Source organism: Anolis sagrei, chromosome 12, assembly GCF_037176765.1.
Source record: "Anolis sagrei isolate rAnoSag1 chromosome 12, rAnoSag1.mat, whole genome shotgun sequence".
Lineage (NCBI taxonomy): Eukaryota > Metazoa > Chordata > Lepidosauria > Squamata > Dactyloidae > Anolis > Anolis sagrei.
In genome coordinates, this window is record NC_090032.1 from 6,178,550 (window position 1) to 6,185,016 (window position 6,467).

The window sequence follows — 6,467 nt, forward strand, 5'->3', positions numbered from 1 at the left end:
GGGGAGACACAACCAAAGCCCTCCTGACAGATGGCCATCCAGCCTCTGCTTAAAAACTTCCAGAGAAGGGGACTCCCAATATATTCTGAGTCTTAAGAGTTGGAAGGGACTACAAAGACCACCCAGTCCAACCCCATTATGCCATGCAAGGTGACACAACCAAAGCCCCCCCGACAGATGGTCATCCAGCCTCTGAATCATAGACTCTTAGACTTGGAAGAGAACCACAAAGGCCATCTAGTCCAACCCCATTCCGCCATGCAAGGTGAGACACAACCAAAGCCCTCCCAACAGATGGTCATCCAGAATCTCAATCATAGACTCTTAGACTTGGAAGAGACCCCAAAGGCCATCTAGTGCAACCCCATTCTGCCATGCAAGGAGACACAACCAAAGCCCTCCTGACAGATGGCCATCCAGCCTCTGCTTAAAAACCTCCAGAGAAGGAGACTCCAATACAGTCTGAATTTTAAAAGTTGGAAGGGGCCACAAAGGTCATCCAGTCCAACCCCGTTCTGCCATGTTGGAAAAGCACACACAAAGCCCTCCCGACACATGGCCATCCAGCCTCTGCTTAAAAACCTCCAGAGAAGGAGAATCCAATATATTCTGATTTATAAGAGTTGGAAGGGACCACAAAGGCCATCCAGCCCAACCCCATTCTGCCATGCAAGGGGGGAGACACAGGCAAAGGCCTCCCGACAGATGGCCATCCTGCCTCTGAATCATAGGCTCTTAGACCTGGATGAGACCCCAAAAGCCATCCAGTCCAACCCCATTCTGCCATGCAAGTAGAGACACAACCAAAGCCCTCCCAACAGATGGTCATCCAGAATCTCAATCATAGACTCTTAGACTTGGAAGAGACCCCAAAGGCCATCTAGTGCAACCCCATTCTGCCATGCAAGGAGACACAACCAAAGCCCTCCTGACACATGGCCATCCAGCCTCTGCTTAAAAACCTCCAGAGAAGGAGACTCCAATACATTCTGAATTTTAAAAGTTGGAAGGGGCCACAAAGGTCATCCAGTCCAACCCCGTTCTGCCATGTTGGAAAAGCACACACAAAGCCCTCCCGACACATGGCCATCCAGCCTCTGCTTAAAAACTTCCAGAGAAGGAGACGCCAATGTATTCTGAATTTTAAAAGTTGGAAGGGGCCACAAAGGTCATCCAGTCCAACCCCATTCTGCCATGCAAGGGGAGACACAGGCAAAGGCCTCCCGACAGATGGTCATCCTGCCTCTCAACCATAGACTCTTAGATTTGGAAGAGACCCCAAAGGCCATCCAGTCCAACCCCATTCTGCCATGCAAGGGGAGACACAACCAAAGCCCTCCCGAATGATGGCCATCCTGCCTCTGAATCATTGACTCTTAGACTTGGAAGGACCCCAAAGGCCATCCAGTCCAACCCCATTCTGCCATGTTGGAAAAGCACACACAAAGCCCTCCTGACAGATGGCCATCCAGCCTCTGCTTAAAAACTTCCAGAGAAGGGAACTCCCAATATATTCTGAGTTTTAAAGAGTTGGAAGGGGCCACAAAGGTCATCCAGTCCAACCCCATTCTGCCATGCAAGGGGAGACACAGGCAAAGCCCTCCCGACAGATGGTCATCCAGCCTCTTAGACTTGGAAGAGACCCCAAAGGCCATGTAGTCCAACCCCATTCTGCCATGCAAGGTGAGACACAACCAAAGCCCTCCTGACAGATGGCCATCCTGCCTCTGAATCGTAGACACTTAAACTTGGAAGAGACCCCAAAGACCATCCAGTCCAACCCCATTCTGCCATGTCAGAAAAGCACATACAAAGCCCTCCCGACAGATGGCCATCCAGCCTTTGAATCATAGACACTTAGACTTGGAAGAGACCCCAAAGGCCATCCAGTCCAACCCCATTTTGCCATGCAAGGAGACACAACCAAAGCGAGTGGGGGGTTGATATATCTGTGGAATGATGTCATAAACCCCACTTGCTTAGTTTCCAACAGACCTCACAACCTCTGAGGATGCCTGCCATAGATGTGGGAGAAACGTCAGGAGAGAATGCTGCTGGGACATAGCCGGACAGCCCGGAAAACTCACAGCAACCAATTTGTCAAATTATTTGAATATATCAATAATTATCGCCGCCAGGGGGCATCTCGGCATCTCTGCAAGGCCTCCAAGGCTCTCTTGGGCATGGCCAAAGTTTTCTTGGCCGCAACCACGTTGCACAGATCGCTGGAGATAGGCGTAGAGCCGTTGGGAATGACAAGCGTTGTCCTCTCCTTCGTTTTCCCACCCACTCTTCCCCTGCATCTGATAGACTTGAGAATGACAGAAGACATCTGCCTTGGCGCATTATATATATATATATATATATATATATATATATATATGCGGCCTGGTTTACGTCAACCTGGCCACAGCAAAAGAGCAAGTTCTTGGAGAGAGACGGAAAGTAAAAAATTATACTTTTAGGCTTTCGCTCTCCTTGCAGAGCCAAAATCTGGGACAAAGCGCCATCTACACTGTAGGAATTAGTGCAGTTTGAGACCCAATTGATCTGCCATGGCTTAAGAATGGTGCAAGTTATAGTTTGACGTGGTCGTCTCTGCAAAAGAGTGCTGGTACTTCGCCAAACTGCAGCTCCCATGAGGCATGCCAATGAAGTACAGTACATAAATAAATAAATAAGTTGCCATGGCTCATTACTATGGAATTGTGCAAGTTATAGTTTGAAGTGGTCGTCTCTGCAAAAGAGTGCTGGTGCTTCACTAAACTACAACTCCCATGAGGCGTGCTACCAGTCGCCATGATTCAGTACTATGGAATTGTGCAAGTTATAGTTTGACGTGGTCGTCTCTGCAAAAGAGTGCTGGTGCTTCGCTAAACTAGAGCTCCCATGAGGCGTGCTACCAGTCGCCATGGTTCAGTACTATGGAATTGTGCAAGTTATAGTTTGACGTGGTCATCTCTGCAAAAGAGTGCTGGTGCTTCGCTAAACTAGAGCTCCCATGAGGCGTGCCAATGGAAGTGCTACCAGTTGCAATGGCTCAATACTATGGAATCATGCAAGTTATAGTTTCACATGGTCATCTCTGCAAAAGATTGCTGGTACTTTACTAAACTACAGCTCCCATGAGATGTGCCAATGAAAGTGCTACCAGTTGCCATGGCTAAGTATTATGGAATCGTGCAAGGTATAGTTTGACGTGGTCGTCTCTGCAAATGAGTGCTGGTGCTTTATTAAACTATAGCTCCCACAAGGCTTGCCAATGGATTAGTTACCAATTGCCATGGCTCAGTATCATGGAATCGTAGAAGTTATAGTTTGACATGGTCGTCTCTGTAAAAGAGTGCTGGTGCTTCACCAAACTACAACTCCCATAACGCGTGGCAATGAAAGTGCTACCAGTCGCCATGGCTCAGGACTTTGGAATTGTGCAAGTTATAGTTTCACATGTAAAATGGTCGTCTCAGTACTATGGAATCGTGCAAATTGTAGTTGGACATAGTTGTCTCCCCAAATTATAGTTTCCCATGCAAAAGAGTGCCGGGGCTTCGCCAAACTACAACTCCCATGAGGGGTGCCAATGGCTCAGGACTTCGTAATCGTGCAAGTTATAGTTTAACATGCAAAATGGTCATCTCGGTACTATGGAATCGTGCAAATTATAGTTGGACATAGTTGCCTCCGCAAGTTATAGTTTCACATGCAAAAGAGTGCCGGTGCTTTGCGAAACTACAACTCCCATGAGGTGTGCCAGTGGCTCAGGACTTTGGAATCATGCAAGTTATAGTTTCACGTGCAAAATGTCGTCTCAGTACTTTGGAATCGTGCAAATTATAGTTGGACATAGTTGTCTCCGCAAGTTATAGTTTCACATGCAAAGGAGTGCCGGTGCTTCGCCAAACTACAGCTCCCGAGGCGTGCCAATGAAAGTGCTACCACTTGCCATGGCTCAGGACTTTGGAATCATGCAAGTTATAGTTTCACGTGCAAAATGGTGAATCGTCTCAGTACTATGGAATCGTGCAAATTATAGTTGGACATAGTTGTCTCCGCAAGTTATAGTTTCATATGCAAAAGAGTGCTGGTGCTTCACCAAACTACAACTCCCAGGAGGCATGCCAATGAAAGTGCTACCAGTCACCATGGCTCAGTACTATGGAATTGTGCAAGTTATAGTTTTACATAGTTGCCTCCGCATGATATAGTTTCACATGCAAAAGAGTGCCGGTGCTTCGCCAAACTACAGCTCCCATGAGGTATGCCAATGAAAGTGCTACCAGTCGCCATGGCTCAGGACTTTGGAATCGTGCAAGTTATAGTTTCATGTACAAAATGGTTGTCTCAGTACTATGAAATTGTGCAAGTTATAGTTTGACATGGTCTTCTCTGCAAACGAATGCTGGACCTTCGCCAAACTAGAGCTCCCATGAGGCATGCCAATGAAATACAGTACATAAACAAACAAATAAATAAGTTGCTATGGCTCTGTACTATGGAATTGTGCAAGTTATAGTTTGACGTGGTCATCTCTGCAAAGGAGTCCTGGACCTTCGCCAAACTACAGCTCCCATGAGGCTTGCCAATGAAATACAGTACATAAACAAACAAATAAATAAGTTGTCATGGCTCAGTATGATGGAATCGTGTAAGTTATAGTTTGACATGGTCTTCTCTGCAAAAGAGTGCCGGACCTTCGCCAAACTACAGCTCCCATGTGGCGTGCCAAGGAAAGTGCCGTTAAGCGTGATCCCTTAAGTACCGTCCACCAAATGGCTTAAAGAGAGAGATAATTCCCTGTTTGGAAACCGAGAGAGAAATCTTCCTTAAGGTGCCTGCGCTCAGATCAAGGTGAAGAAAGAGGATTAGCCCTTCTCACTTACTAAGCGAGAGGATAAAGCACATTGAGGGTGCGTCCGCACAGTAGAATTAATGCAGTTTGACACCACTTGAACCGCCATGCTACGGGATCCCGGGGACTACATTTTGGTGAGGATCCATCCTCTTGGGGAAAGAAGACCTTGTAAAACTACAACTCCCATGGCAGTTTCAAGCGGTGTCAGACCACATTCATCCCATCTTTGATCTCGGTCAAGAAGGTGGATGCAGAGACGAGCAGAGCGTCGGGATGGATGGCCATCTGTCGGGAGTGCTTTGATTGTGTCTTCCTACCTGGCAGAATGGGGCTGTAGGTCTATGTTTTTATGATTCTTCTGGGGAAGTTTGGATCATAGTTGTAAGGGACCCCCAAGGGCCATCCAGTCCAACCTCATTCTGCCAGGAAGGAAGTCACCATCAAACCCCTCCCAACAGATGACCATCCAGCTTCTGCTTCAAAACCTCCAGAGAAGGAGACCCCACTGGATTTTGGGACAGCGTATTAGTTGATTTCCAGAGTTGCCCACCTTGACTGCAGGTTTATTATTATTATTATTATTATTATTATTATTATTATTATCATTTGAAACACAACAACAAGATAATGATGATGATGATGATGATTATTATTTGATACACAAGATGATGATGATGATGATGATGATGATATTATTATTATTATTATTATTATTATTTGAAACACAAGATGATGATGATGATGATGATTATCATTGCCATTTGAAACACAACAAGATGGTGGTGATGATGATGATGATGATTGTTATTGTTATTATCACCATTTGAAACACAAGATGATGATGATGGTGATGATGATGATTATTATTATCATAATTTGAAACACAACAAGATGATGATGATGATCATCATCATCACCATCATCATCAGCAGCATCATTATTTGATACACAACAAGATGAGTCCACAACAGACAAGATCGCTCTGCTGGCTGTTGTATTGGATCACACGTCGGACACTTCCTAAGTGTCTACGACTGTGTAATGTATTGATGAATAATATGCGCAGATCCGAGTAGGGTGGCCTTTTGCATCTGACAAATGGTAATTTTGTCAGCACTGATTGTTTTTAAGTGCAGGCCAAGGTCTTGAGGCGCTGCACCCAGTGTGCTAAACAGCACTGAGACCACCTTTACTGGCTTGTGCCAGAGTCTTTGCAGTTCGATCTTTAAATAATAATAATAATAATTATTATTATTATTATTATTATTATTATTATTATTATGATTATTAGAAACACAACAAGACGAGTCCACAGCAGACACTCTGCTGGCTGTTGTATCGGATCACATGTTGAACACTTCCCAAGGGTCTAGGACTGTGTCAGGTATTGGCAAATAATGCTTGCAGATTCATTTGCAGTTGGCAGATGGTAATTTTGTCAGTGCCAATTGTTTTTAAGTGCAGGCCTAGGTCTTGAGGCGCTGCACCCAGTGTGCTGATCAGCACTGGGACCACCTTGATCGGATTACACATCGGACACTTCCCAAGTGTCTTGGACTGTGTGATGTATCGGCGAATAATGAATACAGATCCAAGTAGGGTGGCCTTTTGCAGC